Source organism: Aythya ferina (assembly GCF_964211825.1).
Source record: "Aythya ferina genome assembly, chromosome: 3".
NCBI classification, from domain to species: Eukaryota; Metazoa; Chordata; class Aves; order Anseriformes; family Anatidae; genus Aythya; species Aythya ferina.
In genome coordinates, this window is record NC_140298.1 from 112,114,037 (window position 1) to 112,134,474 (window position 20,438).

Here is a 20,438-nt window from a genome sequence, read left to right on the forward strand (position 1 = left end):
GAGGAGAATGCAGGAAAAGCGAGACTGGGAGAATCAAGCCCTTGTGTCAAGGTATAAAGTACCCAGTTGTGGGTTACCTTTGTTTCCTCACTCCCAGTGCTGATCAGATTGTAAATGTCTCTGTTAAATGTATGCAAACCAGATTGTACAAAGCAATGATTTAAAACAACAACAGTCTTTCATCCTTGGTGAAACCAACAAATATTATAAAATCTAAATTGTCTGGAAGAAGTAGTTTATCTTCAGATTCTGACAGCATTCACAGCCGAAATATATAAATGCACTCAATTCTAGCTTTTGAGCCTAGATTTAATGAGGTGCTCAGAGGGAAATCTGTGGACAGGCTTGTATAAATTGTAGAAACAGGCCACTGTATTGTCACAGATGACTATTTTTCAACTTTTGATCTATTTTATAAGTAATCATTTTATCAGGCAACACCTGGGCCTACTCTTTACCTGTCCTTTTGAAAATAATTTTCAGCAGTAACATATAATCACTGGCTGGAAGCGGAGCCCTGTCACTGATGCTACTGAATAACAACCGGTGAACATCAGGCCCCATGTGGGTACGGGAGGCACCTACCTGCAGCTCAGCTCCAGCCTTCCCATTTATATTTCAGATGCTGGACTAAGTTAGTGGGGAAGAAGAAGGGTGGGAGACTGAAGTGTTTTGCTCTTATCCTAAAAAAAGATGTGTAGGCAATGGTGAAGGAGTGGGAGCTCTGATAAAACTGCCTTTCCTCTGACACAGCACTCTAATTTCCCCGAGCAAGCTGCTGTTCTCATTCACCACTTGGTAGGATGGCGATGAGAGATGTTATCTGATCTCAGCATCTTCAATTTACTTAGGAAATGAACCAGCGTGTTTTTAAGACGAAAGGCATCCCTACGTTAATGTGAGAATAAAATTGTTTTGGCAAGGATGTGCTGGTAAGAAGTGGAACAACCTTTCAGAACACCGAGGCTTGCATCAAATCTTAGAGCTGTTGAATTTGGTCTGTTATCTGTATGCTAATTATGAACTGAATTGTCTGGAACCAAGGGAATGCACACTCAGAGGAAAGAATTTCTTCCTAAAACCTACCCTCTTTTAGTTTAAAGCCATTGTCCATTCCCTACACCCCCTGACAAAGAGTCCTTCCCCAGCTTGCCTGCAGGCCCCCTTTAGGCACTTAAAGGCCTCTGGAAGGCCTCCCTGGGGCCTTCCCTTCTCCAAGTTGAACAACCCCAACTCCCTCAGCCTGGCTTCATAAGAGGTGCTCCAGCCTCTGATCATCCTCATGGCCTTCTCTGGAGTCGTTCTAACAGATCCTTTCCAGAAACTTCTTTTTAAAGGTATTCAAATGTCCTGTTAGCTTGAAGTAACTTGAAGTGGAATCTCCTACTACCTCATGTGACCAGATCATGTCAATGTGTGTCCTGTCCATGGCCCCATGGGTTTGTTTCTTGCTTACACACTGGGTGAATTTTTTTTTTTAGTGTCTTCATCCTTGTTTGACTTGGGACTGTTTGTCCTTCTAGATTTTACAGCCAGATAGTATTCAAAATTCAAATACTTAAAAGAAAAAAAATTATACTGGACAGGTCTATGCTACTCTCCCCACATGCTCACTTTATTCTTTACTTGTATCTCAACCAGTGTACCTCTCAAAGATACATTTATCAGCAAGCTATGTTCTAAAGTGTTATTAAATTGAGTGCAATGGTAGATCATTCTTCATGCATTTCACAGTGAGATCTGTGGTAGTGCCTTAAAAAGGGCAGAAAGCATGGGGGATTTTTTTTTCCATTATTAACCCATTTAAGACCATTTGTTTGAATTCCATTTTAGTTTAACTGTGCAGAATATGTGCTGACAATGGTGTTTTACTTTTATTTTATAATGCTAACAGTAGGTTTCTGTGGGAACATCATGATGTGTATGGATAGGGAAAAGAGACTTGGGAGAGCATTTCACTTGTGATGTGTGACTTGCTGCATCTTTTCTCCATGGTAAAGATGATGCTGGAGGAAACTTCCTGCTCACTGTGGAAAGGAACATAATGTGTTTTAAAACATATATATGTATCTGATATTTTGAGTATACCTTAATTTGTCTCTTTTTGTCCCCCTGTTTTTCTCAGCTTAGAAGAGTTAGGGGATTTTTTTTTTTTCTTGGTCATCTCTTTATCCCAGAGTTTCAACACTTTCTGAGTTTGTTTTCACTGGCAGCTTTCCCTTAAGCTGCTGTTATTGTATTTTTCGTGCCACTGTCTGTTCTGGGAAGTAAGCTGCTTAGCCCCAAGTGTTTAATTTCTCTGTTAAAGCCAGTGTGTTTTAAATGGACTTGGTGGGGTTAGCACCTCAAAAGTTCGTGGGTATCTGCCCCACTATGCTCTTTTGGTGATAGTTTTTACGTTGTCACTGTAGGTGATAGCAGCTTTGTGGGTCATGCCCCGATCGTAGATGGTATTTGACATTAGCGTATTTCAAAAGCTTTCCTGTTTATTTTGATTGACTATGTAATTCTTGTTTTGAAACTGCTTTTTCTTTTTATTTCTGATATGAGCTGCTTATTTCTCTGAAAGTGTGTGTGAGGAGTTGAATGCGTTTTTCTTTTCTTGCACAGAATATATCCTCACCTCTGATCTCTGCATCTCCAAAATTATCTTCCGTTGTGGGAAGCGGTTGGTGTAGAGCCTACAACATGTCAATTTTGAATTGTTGGATATGCATCTTACAGTCCATAAAATCTTTTATTGATATTGATCTGAAATTGCCGCTGTAATCGTACTTGGTCCTCCAACATGGTTTTTACTTGGTATTTCTTGTTTCATCTTTTTAAAGTTTGTTTTTTGTTCTTGCTTTGCATGAAGTGATCAGATCAGATATCAGCTGCACTACACACTTTAATATCCTGGATAAGTTGAGCTACGTTTTCATTCCAGTAGACAGGTTTTTAATCTGATCTGCGGGTAGATATCTTACTAGGGGAATGAATATTCCACCAAGAAGAAACCCCAGAGTGATTCTGTCAGTCTCATGCCACCCTGACTTTTTATTATTAGTAGATGTATTCTTATTTTGTGTGTGTATACACACATGTATGAGTATATATATGTATATTTGTGTGTGTAAGTGTATATATATAAATATATTTTCAACCACACTTAGCAATTTCATTCTTCTCTCTAGTTGTCAGGACTCTCCAATGTAAGCAGATGTCATGGCTGAGGACACTGTCACTGTGTGTAGCATGCTGTGAGTTCATCAGCACAGTTGTCTGGTGTGCAGTATCCTATAATTGTCATTTTCCTATATCACATTTGAAATGCAGCTTGGAGAAATTGGCTGTTAATTGGCTCCCAGTCCTTCAGCAGTTTTCAGCATTAGAAGTCCTAATTTAATGTTGCTCTTTCTGCAGGGAGGGAGAACCATTTTCCCATCCCCGTTCATCATGCCTATGATGAATTTGTATATTTAGTTATTTTTTTAACTCACTCCTAGACATTGGCATAAGTTGTGAATTTTGAGAACAGACTCATCTGTTTTCTTAGTTACTTGTGTAGCTTTTGACCTTGTTGATTTCTAGTATCCCAGAGAGCTATAATTGTAGCTGGTAGAGTAGCATTCATTTTGGAAATTGCTGTTGCATTTGGAATATGCTACTGCCACTCCTCCACACTTTCCCCAGCTGTGTGATGCTGTGCTGCTGGTAAAAGGGGAGGCGGGAGCACTCTGGTACCCAGTTCCATCAGCCAGCCACGCCAGCCCAGCCTGAGAAGTCATTGAAGGTGATTTGACTAACCCAGGCAAGGAGAAGCTCGCGTAGTACAATAGAGATAAAACCATTACTTGGCAGATAATGATTACAAATGACAGAGGGTAGCATCTTCAGCTGCTCCTGACGTGTCCATTCACAGAACTGTCTTCTAAGAGGTTCAGTATCCAGATAATTTCTTCAAAGACTGTTTCCGAGGCATTCATTCAGCATACAGTTCATTGCAGTGGCAACGTTGTTTGGTTTATTGACCTAAGTGCTGTACTTGGTGTCTCTGCTGCACTTCTGAGTCTGTAGCTCATTGCTAAAGGGTAAGCGAGAAGCCAGTGGGTATGTAGCACTGCAACTGGATTGCTTTTCATTTTATCCTTGCTCTTTGACCTTCCTGCCTTGGGTTAGCCTATGCTGGAGAAAGTTGCAACCTTTGGTGTAGCTCAGAGTTCCCATGGTGTTCTCAAGTCAGTTGTGCCGTGCTGAGATGCAGGTCCTAGGAAGGGGCCATCGGCCAACACTTAAATTTTAAATGATATCCCTCTCAATGCTGCTGGGCTAGATGCTTTCCTCTGCCTGGTTGTGCTCAGTCCTTTTACTCGGTGTGTACTCCTGAGAGCTGCAGTGGCAGTAACTTTTTCTACTTTATTTTTGTCTTCTAGATCTTGCTTTGTGTTCATAGTAGGGAAATAGCCCTGCCTATTTCAATAGTGAAATTTGTCTGCATAGGAAGTTGTAAATGATACTGGCTTACGTAATGTAGTATGGCATGCTGATCTATAATCTTCAGTCCACTGGTCAGGTCACTTGGCTTCCTTAGAGTCAGGGCTCCTCCTGTTACTGGATTTCTGTAGTATAAAATATAAATTGTAAAAAATAAATAAATAAATAAAATATCTTTAAGAATGTCTTCAGAATACAATGTGAATATCATTTGAATGCCTTCTTCATTTATGTGTTATGGAGTTACAGTTGAAAAATGTATAGGCATGCATCTTCAGTGTTCCCCGGGATCGTGGACAGTGTTACATATTACTGCTAAAGCCTGTAATCACAGGTGGAGACTGCTGCAAGGGATAATCTCTTGTTGTTTGTTACATTGAGTGCTTTTTCTTTTCTTCTCCTGTTTTTTAATGAGTCCCTTTCTGAAGTAGGCTAAGCCTAGTTGTCCTTTTATCAAATCCCAGTTGGTGATCGCTATTAGCAACAAGATAACACGTTTTCACAAGCTTGCACCTGGTTTGAAAAAAGTGTGCGCTGCTTTGCGTATAAGCTTTGTCTCTTAGGTTATAAGAGTTCAGTTTGAATAGCTGATTCATGTTCTGTACTTCTGCTCTGTGAGAAGCTGTAATGTGTTTTGTTGGGCTTGCATTTCACGAAATTAAGTAACTGGAGAAGTTTTGAATGCAGAATTTTTCATCTCTGTTCAACAGCAACGATTTACAATCATAGAGAATGGAAGTCTGAGGCTTAGTTGCCACTGCATGTATGAAGTGAGGATTGTTTTTAAGAAAAAAAAACCTGCTTGAGAAAAGCATCTTTGATCCTTAATCAGTTAATTGCTTGGTTAAAACTTGAGTTATTAATTCAACTATGTAAGTATCCATAAAGCAGTTACTGAGGTCTTACCCAATAGCTTTTTTTACAGCCAAAAGGGACTTCTTAAACAGAATCCAACATTCCTTAAAAATAAATGAAAAGGTGTTTCGTGCTTGTGAACTTGGGATCAGGTCCAAAGGCACTGGAAACAGTGAGGTGACCTAACATCTCAGCATGTGTTCTGTCTTTTCCCCGCCACTTGGTTTGGGTTATCTTAATTTTACTCACAGAAGCTATACTGACTTGGTGTGGGTAAACAGAACAACTCATCGGTGGTGGCATCTCCAGAGTTTAGAAGGTACAGATGAGGCAGACTTTCAGGGAATTATCTTACAAACTGATGCAAGTAAAAATATATATATGTGTATATATTTTTATATATATGTAATATATATGTTTTCTGCCACATGATCACTGAAATTTCAATGTAATCTGCAGCAAACTTAAATCTTCAGTGTTCACATGTGGCTCTCTGCTTAGTCTTCCCGTGGATGGCAAATAGCATCTACGTGTTCCAACAGAGTTCCAAGTAAATACATATTCTTAGGAAGCAGAGTATATCAGTTCTGGCTGGGGAAATATGCTAAAGTTTTACTGTCTTGTTCCGGTTAAATTGTTTTTTAACTAGTTCTCTGAAATATTTTTTCTTATAAATTCCTCATGGGACAAGCAAAACTACACCCCCGTTCAGCAGAGTGTGTGTTTGGATTTTCGTGGAACAAGTGGGAGTGAAGGTCTCTGTATCTAGTTTGGTTTGCAGCCATCCAAGAAGTATTGCAAGAGGCTTCCCAGAAGCTGTTAGACCCTGAAGAACTTTTTGTATGTTAATTCGTTTGTTTCGCTGGAAATTGGCTGGCAGTCTCGTGTGAGCACAAGAGGCTGTCACCCTGGCACGCTCTCAATGTGAGTCCCTGAGTGGGAGTGTTGGGGAGATGTTGTGTATGCTCCCTTGGGGTAATAGGAGTCATTTCCCAGCTGTTTGGTGATACCAGTGAAGAAAACAAGATAAGCACTAACTAGTTCCCCAGGGGTTTTTGTTTAGCCCTTTGTATTGGGAAGCTGGTTGCTGTAAAATGGAGTCCTCTGGGTGAGGAGCAGCCGAGGTTCCCAGGGACAGCAGGTAAGAGCGGGGTCCTGACACAATGGTCAGGGTTGGAAGGGGTCTCTGGTTCAAGCCCCTGGTCCAGCAGGGTGCCCAGGCCCATGTCCAAGTAGCTTTTGAAGACCTCCAAGGCAGAGACTTCACAATCTCTCTGGTCTCTAGCACCCGCCCAGCACAGAAGTGCTGCCTGATGGTCAGGGGAGCCTCCTGTGCTCTGGCTTGTGCCCATTGCCTCCTGTCCTGGCACAGGGCACCACAGAAAAGAGCCTGGCTCTGTATTCCTTGTACCTCCCTACTATTATTAAAAATAAGATTTCCCCCCCCCCTCCTGGAGGCCGTTTTTTCTCTGGGCCAAACAGCCCCAGCTCTCACCTTCTCCTCACAGGGGAGGTGCAAAAAGAAGAGCTCTTAAATGTTGTAGATATGCCCTTAGCTAACTCACTCACTGCTATAATTCATACATCTCATGCAAGAAGTATGAATATTTCACAGGGAATAGAGCAGCTGGTCACAACAGATGAGGTTTTTTTTGGGGTCCCTGCCCCCCAAGCTTTCTGCATGAAGTTGCCAGTGCAAGCAGCACGGGTGGCAGGGCTCCTGACAGGGTTAGGCCAGCCCACTGGTCGCCACTGGAGGCATGCTTTAGTTTATACATAATGGAGGTTGTTTTTAATGGTTGGATTTTAAACTAAACTTATGTTGATTCTACATGGCTACACCTGTACTGGTAAATAGGGCTAGGGCACAGGCTTGAGTGGGATTGTGCACTTGGTGTGCTCCTGGGCACAACTTTGGCCAAGGCCTTTCCCTGCCCCATGCCCAGGCACGTGTGTATGGTGTGAGGTGGAAGAGCTGTTTCTGCCCTGTATGGGAGCGGTGGCTGTGGGCACAGGCTTGCCTTCCTCTGCTGCCATAGTAGGGACAGGGAGAGTCACCAAACTGGGAGGGGTGAGGAGTGTCCACCACCACCCCAAAATTATGCCTTGGTAGCCTGGGGCCACAAAGGGGGATGGAAGGTGGGGTTACAGATCTCAGTGGAGGAAATTGAACCACAGATGTTCACGCTTCAGGCAAGTGCTTCAACCACTGAGCTGCTGGAGAAAAGGGAATGATGCTTTTGAACTGTGTAAGGGCTGGGGTGGGGGGGAAATCTCACCCTTCTTATAAATCTCACCCTTCTTATTGTTCTTGGCGGAGGGGAAGGGAGATGAAACAAGGCGCTAACTCCAGTAGGGAGATTGGGTTTGGGAAGCTGAAAGCAAGGGCTTACCTCCCCGCAGGGTGCCAGATTTGAAGTTTTTGTTCCTCCCCGCAGCATTTCCTGGGCTTATGCTGGACACCTGCCTGCCCGGCATCCGATCTCCGGTGAGCCCGCTCCTGGCACACCTCGCAGTGCCGCAGCCCCACTGGGGAGCAGGGGCACTCACTTCCACCCGCTGAACCCCTCGGCACCACGAGGTTCCTGCACGCAGCAGCCCCTCCTGCGAAGGCTGAATCATTGTTCGTGATCTAATCTGTGCCTAATAACCAGGAGTATTAAGCTTCACACAGCGTTTTAAAGGTGTACTATAACTGCAGGTCCGTGTGATTTATTTATTCTTTTTAAACATACTTTTTTTTTTTCTGATGCTAATTCCTCCTTAATGTGCTTGAATTGCAGCCTGAGTGCATTCTATTACTTTGTCAGGTCTAATTCAGGGGCTTTAGACGTACTTTAAAACTCTTGTGGGTTTTCACCCCATTTTTGGTAGTCTATTCATCTCTGACACTTCTAGTTCCATGAAATAGTGCCTTGAATTGATGAAATTAACTTTTCTTGATCCGAGAGATTAAATGTGGCTGTAAATTTTTAAGTAGAACCAGTTGCTGCTTTTCCCCATCAAAGAAAGTCTTGTGAACTTGAACGAGTAAGATTTAGGAAAAGCGTTCTCCTGGGGAAGCTGATTAGTTAATACTTAAGTAATATCTTTTTCTTTGCTCTTCCTGCATCTTCAGACCTGAAACAACACGAATGCTTCCTAGATTAAAACAACACAGAGTCCTTCTTATTGGACAAATATCACAAATATCACAAACAGTTGACCTTTTTTTTTTTTTTTTTTTCCCCACTAGAGTAATGGTACAGGCTTTCACGATTCCTTTAATAAACTTAAAGTAGGTCATAATACCCACCACTGCATCCTCAAACTAGTATAAATCTTGGTTTCCAGAGTTTTAATTACAGTGGCTGCTCCCATTAGGTGGTCTTGTTTCATGGCAGGATGCTAGACAGCTCTCTTGCTCTAAGTCATTTATGTGGACTGCGGGTATGTCTGTCAAACCATAATGAGCAATGAAAGAATGAAGAATGTTAATTTAACTGATGCTGCTTTTGCTGTTAACGTAAGTACCACCAGCTGCACCTCATAAACATTGCTGTTTGCTTGCCTGAGTCTCGCTATTCAGCGAGACCCAGCTTGATTGATAGAGGCAGAATTAGAATGATGGCTTGCATGTCGCAGCTCTTCTGTAGCGCTACTTCTGTGAATGCTTTTTTTGTTGCGAGAGACAGCTCCTAAATTTTAATTGCTTTTCAAACTAGCAAGTGCTGCTCGTGTCAAATGCTGATAATTGGTTTATGACATGGAGGTATTATAAATTAAGGAGAGGTCAGCGTAGATAATGTGCGTATTACCTGCTGGAGGAAAAATGGTTGGGGAGAAGTGACACTTGGGAGAACCTCGCCTTGGTGTGCAGGAGCTCGCAGTGCTCGAACGCGCCGCCTTAAACAATGGGCCCTGATAGGGAAGGACTGCCTGGAACAATAGCGGTGCTCCAAGTCACTTTATAATTAGAGAAATTACTGAATAATTCAGAACTCCGTGAATGGTTTTTGTTTTCCGGCCCATTAAGTGTTCATGTAAACCTTCAAAATAGAGCTGCATACCTCCTCTCACCTGTCAGCCGTCATGTGTGCTGAGCAAAAGCACGTTTTGTTCCTCGGGCATGTTGCTGGGATGGTGATTAACCCCAGGGATTTGACACAGGCCACTTGTGCTCCAGTGCCAGCTCATCCAGAAGCTTCTCTTCCCTTCCAGCCCTTGCTCTGCTGATTAATGGGCTCTTGTACCACCTAACATGAAGCTGCTTCTCATCGACATCCTGTCCAACACCTTCTTTGCCTTGCTCGTTTCTCAAACCGTTCCTCCTTTCCAGCATAGCTCCAGTCGTACTCGGTCCTGATATACCTGGTTATTTTAGACGTGACTTCCTACATGTTTCTGTTCCTGCTCTGAGAGTATGTCAAGGTGAAACGCTCTAAATCAAAGTGACTGAAGTCTTAGGATTTAAATTATTTAGGATTTTAAACAAGTAGCTTCATTTAAGTAGCTGATTTATTTTTGCTCTGTATTGCATCTAATTTATGTCCATAATATTCTTCACTTAGTAATAATTCAAGTGTCTTACAAGTGAATACTTTAAATCTATACAACTCTTTGTTAATCAATAATATACTGTAGCTCTACTTACTGCTAGGCTTTAAGACTCTGTGTAAGTATAGTATATGTATAAGACTAAGTAATAAGACATTTTTAAGAGCTATAATGTTTTAAAGTAGATTCATCTTAAATGGCAACAAGCCATAATTTGGATGTTCTTCCTGGGTGCCTGTGACCAGTGTAGTTACTCATTTTAATTAGGGTTACAGGAGGTACAAAGGGAGGCAGCACTAGCAGCTTGGAGCAGCAGAACCTGATGGCTATGGCACAAGACCACGGTCTGGTGTATGAGAGGGATGAGAATCATGGTGCTCCCTGCTTTCTCATGCGTGTCCCACTAACAAGCAATGTCTTACTCCGCCTCTTCTGATGGAGTCTTCAATGCTTTATGCAGGTTGGACTTTCTCTTCTGATGTCTTTGCTTTATGCAGGTTGGAGTGAGTTGGATCGCTCGCAGGATTTGGGTGCTGCTTTATTTAGTTTCTGGATTGCAGAGCCAGATTGCAACCCAGCTACTCTTGACTAGTGCAGTTCTGGCACATATGAGCACACAACAGTCTTGAAAGCTTTCAAGGTCAGGTAGAGAAGAACCCACACAGAAGCGGCCTTTAAATCATATCAACACCATGGATGTAAGCTTATAAAGCTTGCTGAAACTCTGTCTTCCTTTGGTCACAATCTGCACTATAACCTGTGCATCTTTTAGGTTTTAAGAGTTTTTCAGTTTTATTGATTTCAAGAAGAATTACATAAACACAAACTGTTAGTGTCCATGCACTTAGGTGCTGTAATGAGGCTTTTCCAAAAACACTTGTATGTACTTCTAGGGACCTAAACTGGTTATTATATGTCCCCATGCCTTCAAGGCTATAAAGTCTGGCTGTAATATCTTTCTATCCCACTTGGTTGCCTGTTTCTAGCCTGTGACTGAGAAATTAACTTTTCTTGGTCTTATTTTCAGTGAATTGGTCCCAGTACAGAAAATAATCTCTGAACAACTGCTGGCTGCGTTGAGACAAACAATCAAAGTAATTCTGTGCAGCCAATACTGAAGACTATGACTTCGTGGGAAAGGGTACAGAAAGAACAGATAGAACTAGTACCACTTCAGCAGTTATAAAAGTGTATATGTAGGTACATACTTAAGCTTTATGATGTTTAAATGTACAAGTGTGGTTGAATTGACCTCAGATGGCTAGGAGACACTGAGATTTTTTTTTTTTTATATAATTTTAGGGTGTTATCTTTTTACTTATTACATTTTGAAAAGAATTCACTGATATCACTTAACTTTGTCTAAACCCTTATATTAAATCTAGGTTTTAATATTATGACTTCTTAAATTACATCTGAAATTATTATACTTTAATCTTACGAAACTGAGAAATATTTATTTTAATACAGCTTAGTATGAATTTGATTATGCTTGCTTACAGGCAAAATGCTTTCACTGGGTTATTTCTTAAGGAAGGAGAGAGAAATATTTTACTCCTGTAAGAGTATTTCCATTTTAGTGAACATCTAGAATTATTTCAGTTGTAGCCACTAAAAGAATTTCTGCCATAAATGGGAGTCATTGTAATGTGTCCAGTATTAGCAAACAAAATTCTCTTTACATCTCACATCATTCTTAAAGCATGAAGCTTCCATTTGCTATCTGGTTCTTTTTGGTTATTGTTTTCCACACTTGAATATGCTGTGAGCAAACTAAAGAAAAGATTGTGTGCTTGTATTAGGACACTGTTCCACTGGTAGAATTTGCAACTTCAGCTTAAGCCTCATCCTCTACTGGGCTGATTCCCCACCTTCTTTCTAGTCATGTCCTTTGGCCATCACAAGATTTTGGGTGGATCTGGTAAAGCAAATCAATTAGCCCATGTCAGCATTCAGCAGCTATTCCAGCACATCCAGAAGGGGTAAGAGACCAAGTTATTTGGAGGTGACACCTTTACCAGTGGGAGTTTACTGAGTTGAGTTTCAGAAGAGATTGATGCTACAGTGGTACATGCAAGTACGTGGGTATCTTTTTCTTCCCTGTTTAAGGAGGAGATAGGTTTTTGGTTTGTTGGTTTTTTTGTTTTTTTTTTTTTTTCTTTAGAAGGAAGGAAAACCTTAGGGCAATAAGTTTGTCTGGGTTTTGTTCACTTCCATTTATACCTTGGAGATGAGAAAATAGACATGGAGATACACCAGCCTTTCTGCTTTTCCTGGAACTTGTGGAACATCTGGACAAGAGGTAGTGTTATGTATCCACATGGAAGCTGTAAAGTCAGGGCCAAATGAGTGAAGCTCCCAGCTTCTGTGATCTCTCTCATGACTTTGTAACACCATTTCCTCTTCTTGCTGTCTGGCACTGGTGGAAACATTGCCATAAACACATCTACTGTAGTAAGTGTGCTTCAGTGGATTAAATATTCCATGTTTAAAACTGAATGGTTGGAGGAAGTTTTTTTTTTTTTTTTTAAACCTGAAGTAACAGGCTTCATTAAGTAAGCAATTGGCAAGTAATATTTTTCTTTTCAACAACTCCATTTACCCTGTGTTAATTTTGATCAGGATTCCAGGTAGACTCCTTAATGTACTACTAACCATTATTTTCTCACCTAGTTTGCTCAGTACTGACAGATAATAGATGATCCTATTACAAATAAATTTGACACTGCATCCATGAAAATGTGAAAATTGGAGTCTCTCATCATTATTTAAAATGTGTGCTCACTCACTCAAATGAGGTATAAGAGTCTACTTTGGAGATAAAGTAGGCCAGATTGCTGGAAAGGCTGCTTCAGTGTCACACAGGTTAATGTAGATGTATTATGTATTTATATAGCCTATAGGAGGATAACTTTTTAGCAAATGATTTGGACTGAATGTGCACTTGATCAGGACCCTCATTAATAACCCATGGCCACACTGTTCTCATAGTGAGAAGTTACCCTTGCAATCATAAAGATTAATTCTGGGGCTGTCTATTGTAGTTTGGGAGAAAGAATCCAAAGAAAGAGACAAGTCGTGTGTTCAGCGCTGAACAGAGATCCGTACAGACTGAGCTATAGTTTGGGATCCTGCGCTGTCCCCGACGTTTTGATTAGGGCTGCCTTTCCTTTCAGCCACCGTTCTGGAAATGGGGACAGATGTCTTTTCTCTGCAGGTGAGGGGCGTGTTGCTTTTTGTTACAGCGAGGTGATTTTTACTAAAGACAGTCAGCTACCTGGAAAATGAAGTGTCTGGAATGTGTGCTCGCACCAGCAGCACCTCAGCGAGGGCCCTGTGCTGGACTGTGACCTCCATGCTCCAGATACTTGATATGAGCAACCTGTGGGCATCACCTCTTATCTAATTTGAGGTAATGCAGTCAGAAGGTACTAACTAATATGCTGTTGCACCTAGTAGTATTCAGTGCAAGGGAGGAGGATGTGGTTAAATGGGTAACAATGAACGCTTTTACTCATAACTTATTTTCCCTTTTTGTGGATGATCAGAGGCCAATGCATTGGAAAGCCTTTGTAGCATGTACACCTTCAGTTGACTTGTCTTGGCTCATTAGAAAATTTCAGAGCTTACACAGGCCTTTCACATCACTGAATCTGTGCCATTACAGGTGCCACACTACACCATGAAATAATTTTGATAGGCCTTCTTTTCAACATCATGTGCCCGTAGCATGGTGTTGAGGTTGTATAGCTCCTAAGGGAAATGGATGTGGTCTAGGACCAAAGAGTCATCTGGGCTGGCTGTATGAAGGCAGTCAATGTTTTGAGTCTCTAAATCGTGCATATGACAAACAAGGACCATAAAACCTCTTTTACACTGGGTAAGGAGAATTCAGATGAGGATGCTGATGGAATGAGGAGCTTGTTCCCTGGAAAGTGTATCACCAGAGAGCTGGAGCTGTGGAGGAGAAGGCTTTTAGACTAATCCTGACATCACCCTCAAGGTATGAGGATAAAGTCATGGAAGTAAATGGCAGCATTCCCTGAGCTGGAGTGTGTTCATTGTATGTACTGCCTAAGTGAAGAAGCAGGCGTGCAATGGGCTTATTCAAAGCATTTGATGACAGGATGCAGGACACTGCCTGGGGCTGGAAGGCAAATAACCATAGTCTTCTCCATGGGTGCTATCTGAGGGTTTCTAAATTAATACCTTCCTGATTGCGCTGGTGCTGGTTTGTAAAACAAAAGCAAGCTCTCTGCTATCTATGTAGCTGCTGAATTCAAGCATGTTCTAGTCAGAGCTATAAACAAGCATGTTAAGGGAAGCAATTCAGTTCCTTGTGTGGAATATTCACGTCTCTTCACCTTTGGTCAAAGCATCATGAAGACAGCAGTAACTTAGTGACACAAAATGACCTGTTCTCATGCCTCATTCAAAGTAGTTGTGGAATGCTGTTCACTAAGCTTATCGATACAGCCTGTGAGCTGGGAAGAGCTGGAGCTAGCACTGCTGTGGTGTCCCTACACATAACTGAAGTTAAGTGATTGCCAGGAAAATGCGAATCCTCTAGGGAAATTCTTTCCCTATGCTCACCTTGTGTGCTGGCATCGGGGCTGTTTCAGGGTGCTGCTGACCCTTCTCGCAGAAGGTTAGCTCTTCGGCTACCCACTGATGAAAGTTTCTCAGCACCATATGTAAAGAGCCTAAACCCCATGTTTTTACGTAACTTAATTCTTAAATTAAATCTAGCAGCTCAGTTTGAACAGCACGATCGCCTCACTCAACTGAATGAATTCTGTGATAGTCACACATGCTAAAATCAACAATTAACATCAGGAGAATGAATTCTTGCTGTGAAGGAATTACTTTTTTTTCTAATTATTCTCATGGAATCAGAAGTTTGATTGACAGTAACCTGCTCACCTCCTACACTTCCTTTTCTGTCTTCACTTGCTTTCTTCCCTTTCACTAAAGGGGATCTTTTGTAACCGATCTGTTTATTCTGCTGTTTCTTTGGGGATGACAAATTAAGCTACAGATCTTTTTTTAGTGTTGTAACTGGGAGGTGGAGAGAGGAGATTAAGAGCTCCATCATGCCAGTGTGCTGCTGGCAGTCAGCTTTGGAAACGGGTTCATTGCTTTGGAAAAGTGGCCAAGATCTGTGCCTCAAAGGTGCAAGATGTTGAGTCTTGTCATCCTAATATTGATTCAGGGTATAATAAATGGGACCGATGATAAAGGATTGAGCAAGAGAAATGTAATTAGTGCCAATCAACGTGAGCTTATAGAAAATAGATCCTGTCAAGCTAACCTGATGTCTATTAGGTGTTTTTAACCTGTTTGCAAGTTTAGATGTTAAGGCATTTGGCTTGATAACACCATTTTGATTAAGAAATTAGCACAAAATAATTTGATGTGACGTATGTGAGTGATGAAATTGAGCTTTCCCAACTTCAGCCTTGTAAAGTTGGTGTCTTACTCTAACCTGGTTGTCTTAGGCTCCCTCTGAAGTCAGTGGAGAAGAGGAGAGGGCTATTGCTCCCCTCCTGAGCTGATGCCAGAGGAAGGTGAGCCTGTAGGACAAAACTCTTGGGTTGCCTTTTTCAGCAATTTGTGTACACCCATAGGAGAAATTCAGGGAGGCTGTACTAAATCTGGGTCTGACCCTGCTGCAGATGTTCCCAGAGTATTGTGTTGAGTTGTGTCTGCATCTCAAAGATGGTAGAAGAGTGATGGTGATAGCCTGGGGTGGAAGGGCATGTCTCTAACCCACTGGGGTTTCTTGCAATCACTCATTACCATCCACGTGAAAGAAAGAATCGATTAACTTTTTTTTACATGGGAAACTTTAAGAAGGGAAGATTCTTCAGTCTGTTGAACAAAAATATAACAAGATTCATTGTCTAGAGATGAAAGCCAAGAAAATTCATAATAAGAAAAAAAACAGGTTTTTGACAGCAGGAATAATTAATTACTAAAACCTTTCACCAACTCCCCCAAGGCATCTCTAGAAATTTGGTAATCATGACAGGACTCTTATAATTTTTCTTCCTGAACAAGGCAAGAAATTGAGTCCTGTGCTTTATTTGCAAGAGGATCAGACTAAGTTCAAAAGAGGGCTGCTGAGATTATCTAGTCTGCAAATAGGGTTGGTCCTGAGAAGAGGTTAGGGCTCCTCTGTTCTGTGGTCAACTTGTTCCAAAGTGAGTCAGAAATGGAGGTTGTATTTCAGGAATCAGGTGACATCTGTCTGTTGTCCTTGCAGCTCTTCTTTTGAGACATTCAGCTTTAAAAACCTTTGGGGGATACAAGGATGTTGCTGGCCATACCACCCTGTAGCAGCATTACCACCCTGGCTATATTTTTCCCTTTCCAGCCTACTTTGCTCTTAAATATCGCATGAGGCTATTGCATTCTCTTGGGGTATAGCCATGTTGATTCAGATTGTAAGCGAAACTGTTGCTTTTGCCCTTTTTGAGTACAGGCTGTTCTTTCTGAGCAATTGATACTGTGAGCTCCCTTCCCGTTTTGCAGTATTAGACCCAACAGAATGAGCTTTTTGGTTTTTTCTTCCTCCCTGCTGTCGCTGGTACATTGTGAACCAAGTGCGGTTCCTGTTGTCTGCTCAGTCTGTCTTCATATTGTGCGAGGTTTCACATGAGCCACAGAAAATCCTGTTATTTCCTTGGAAGAGCAACTGGCCTGGCTGTTGTCCCTGTCTATTCCTGTCCTGGTCCCCAGGACCCCTCCTGTGTGACAGCATTCCTCCTGCACTACAAAAAACACGATGCGTCTGTCTTCATACCACCTGCCAATGGTTGTGCTACCTGATTCATGAATAAAAACATCTGCACATGGCAAAACAACAGGTTTGTTCTGTTTCTACTCTTTCTATTGATTTTTTTTTTTTTTTTTTTTTTTTGGACAAATATCTGCAGGAGATCTTGAACTATGGAAAGTTGCTTCATGATGTCAAAGGAGTTGAGGCCGCCTTAGCCTAAAATGCTTCAGTGCTTTGAATGCTAGTCTCTCCAGCTGCTTCAGTGAAGCACTGGAATTGAGAAGATACATTAGTAAACCTGTCCTAAAACTTTCCAGCCTTTTAATTCCAGTGCCTTCAAACCCTTTTAGAAAAAGGTATCTTTGCTAGTCTTTGCTTCAATAAGGAAATAAAAGATCTTTCAACACGTGTTCTTTCCTATTACCTTCATCAAATCTCCAGCAAAGCCAGTGGACTTCAATGAATTGTGAAGAAGCCGACTCCACTTTAAGGAAATCTGCCCCTTTTACCAGACTGTATGTATTTGTCTTCAAAGAAACCTCACTATTCAGGTGAACAATTTTGAACTGCACGCTGCAGATACATGAGAACCCTGCATTCGTTTGAATAAGCAGCCTTTTCAGCAGTCTTTTTTACATGTGAATATTATGCACATCTCTTTTGAACTCCACGCATCTCAGTAGCTTTCCTTGAGCTTTTCCTGGGGAATAAAAATTAAATAAACTTAGAATGAGTAAGAAAAGTCCTATTCATATCATCACATTTATCTGGTTGAGTCTTGCTACAGAATACCACATAAATGAATGTTGTCTAGATAATGAAATAATGTGTTTGACATGGTTCAGGGGAGTGAAGTACATTCTTAGAGGACAGGCTCCTAAAGTGTCTGCCTTTTTCTTTGATGATTTTGTTCATTTGGGCAGGTGTCTGTGCCTAAATGTATATGCCTAAACTTAATTTAAAGCACCAGCTAAAAGACAATGGAAGAAAAAGACAAGACATGATAGGCTACTGATGATGGATGTCTGATCTTCCAGGTGTATAAATCTGTGCGTATTAAGCTCTGATATCTGTATATCTTGCAGCGTTTCCAAGTATTTTTGGAAAAAAAAAAAGTGAGTGTCTGTAAAGTATCTTGGCAAACTTTGCTGTAATTGCTCATTGCATTTGAGTTTGCAAAAATAGCTTTGTTTATGATCTGATATTTTTAATAGCATATTTCACTGTTTCCATTTAAACTTCGAAGTGACATCTTTGTTTTTCCCTTTTGAAGAGCAGCATAATCCAGATGCCTGTCAAAAGAGTTGTTGATGTAGCATTTTGTGAGTAATCCTTCTGTTTGAGTTTTTTTTTGTTTTGTCAGAAACGTTTGCCAAGCTCTTACAAAGCTCCCCGTGAATATTATTGATGTGTACTTCCTTTTAAAGAAGTGATTATCCATGCAGGCATGCAAACCGAACAGTTCTAAAGCACAAATGTTTTCTCAAAAGCTATGTAATGTCATAGGAGGAGTTAATTCCTCTCTGCCATGGAGCTCAAACCGTGTTCCTTTTCCATTTAGCCAGCTTAACTCTTTGCTGAAGCACGGGTCAGTGTTCTAGTTTTTGGAGACTTTTTCAAAAGTATTACACTGAATAACCTCAGGGTTGCTGTCAGTCTGCCTAAATCTTTGATGAAGAGATGTTAATAGTTGCTGGCCTGCTTTCAGAGAGATGAGTGTGACTGTGAGGAGCTAAAAGTAAAACATACTGAGTAGTCTTAGGAATTCAGCAATTATCGTTTCAAACCCAGAGCTGCTAGACGGTGAATCCAATGACGCTTTCATTTGGTGCCACTGCAAAATATTTATATAAATAACTTGCACATTAGGCGTTTACAGACATCCTCCCCTCCGGTCACCTTTCTCAGGTGATGACACAGTCCCAGTGGCATCACGTTAATTCTCTCAGACCATGATGAGAACAGGCAGTTCTTTTCCTGTGCTTTTCCTGAGCACTCCAGGATCCTCTCAGCTTGCAGATCTTCTGGGGTCTCCAGACGCATCAGCCTTTTAGCCTGCTGATTAGCAGTTTTCTGGTAGGGAAAAGAGATTTGTAAATTTTGCAATAAATAATAATTCTGCAATAAATAATAGATCAGGGTCAACGTACAAAATATCTTTCTGTACAGGGCAACACTGTACAGAGCTGTCAACCTTTCCCAGAAGGTGGTTGAGGTCAAGTGGAGTTACGAAGACTTAACATCCTTCTTTCAGCCCTGTATTATTACTTTTTTGTCTGTCCCAGCCTGCAACGCTTGGCTGTGGCTGTGCATAACTTCAGAGCCTATGTAGCTTCTTGTGGGATCCACCATTGTTCCCTTTCTAAACCACTTTCACAGTGTGTGGCAACAGAAGAGGTCAGAGCAGGTGGTAGGGAGATTTTCCTTGGTAGAGCTGGAATAGCTAAATGCAATCAAGATGCTGGGACTGCACAGCTGGTAGTCCCCAGCCTGTGCAGTATTGAGAGCTGTAGGAATGCCAGCCTGTCCCTCCCTCCATGCCTGTTGTAATTCCCAGTTGTGTTGTGGCTGAGAAAGGCAACTTTTTTTGTTGTTTTGCCAGATACACTGCTTATAAGAACCCTTCTTTTACTGCTTATAAAACCACTTAGGCTCCCTGTTAAGTGTTTATATGGGAGTCTTTTTTTCCCCCAATTTGCTTTCCTTTGCCTTCCTTATTTGCAAGAAGTGGTTGCTCCAGCTGTGCCTCCCTCAAGTTGTTTTTTTCCCTTTCATTGCCCCTGCCCAAAGCTGTGGTGTGTGGTATAGGGGCAGGTGTTTGCCATACATCACAGCTTGTAAAGGGCATTTCTAAGGCACTGACTGCTTCACAGGTGATCTGTAGCTTGTCTGCACGGGCAGGTTTCTGTAAAAGCTTTTTGCATAAAACCTTTTCTGATTAATTAACCTAAAATAACTGTCTCCGTGTCCTTGGTTTTATCCTTCCTCTCCAAATACTCTCCTGATTGTCACAGCTGGGTGCTGCACAGTGCATGGCACTGCTGAGATCGGTGCCTTGGGTCCCTGCCGCAGGCTGCAGCACGAACTCTGCATCGGGGAGCTCTGAAATAAGCCCTGAGGGATTCCTCAGCTGCTCCCAGCTTTCCAGAACTCTGCATGATATAGAAAAGCAAACACAAGCCATTCCCTACCCAGAGACCAGCTTCTGCCTATTTTCTTTACTCTTTGTCTTCCTTCCCAAAGAAACCTGCTGCTTCGGGAAGGAAAACTTCCTTGAACCCTTAATCTTGCTAGTCGTTGCTCAACACCTTTGGCTTTGTTCTAAAGACACAGCCTTCCACTTTGCTTTTCCCAGCGTTTTGGAAGCTGTTCAACTTCCTCCTGGCAAGTGCAGTCGTATCGCAGTAGGCAAGCGGTTGCTAACGCTCTCCTGCTTTCTTCTTGTCTTTCCTTCTTGTTTTCTAGTTCTGCGGATGCTGCACAAAGAGGCACATCTCCCGATGCCTGGTCCTGTTTGGCCCAGGAAAGCACTGATTTTTTTTTTTTTCCTGAACAGTCTTGTTACAGTACTGAGTTGCTGAACGTTGCTCCTTGCTCCTCAGCTTGCTTTAGATCATGAGGGCATTATTTTAAGTCTGTATACACTTCTCGCACCTTGTGCAGCTCTTGGTAGATGAGCTGGTCAGAGTTACTGCCCTTGGAGCTCTGAAAGATGGTTTTTCTGCATTAGATTTTTTTTTTTTTTTTTTTTTTTGACTTGACATGTGAAATAATTCTCTCCCTTACCATT

General features: G+C 41.7%; 1 protein-coding gene across 6 annotated transcripts in view; it reads left to right on the forward strand.

Moving 5' to 3' along the window:
• KLHL29 (kelch like family member 29) overlaps positions 1 to 20,438 on the forward strand; it is a 390,690-nt gene that overhangs the window by 40,738 nt on the left and 329,514 nt on the right. Inside the window, exons 1-2 of one of the 6 annotated variants that reach the window (XM_084515324.1) lie at positions 6,443 to 6,472; positions 7,770 to 8,032. The exons of 2 other annotated variants lie outside the window; for them this stretch is intronic. The gene's annotated coding sequence lies outside the window, so the exon portion shown is untranslated. Of the gene's footprint in view, positions 1 to 3,756; positions 3,776 to 6,442; positions 6,473 to 7,769; positions 8,033 to 9,634; positions 9,742 to 20,438 lie in introns of those variants that run through there. 3 more of the 6 variants (XM_084515328.1, XM_084515326.1, XM_084515327.1) reach the window with 3 other exon arrangements.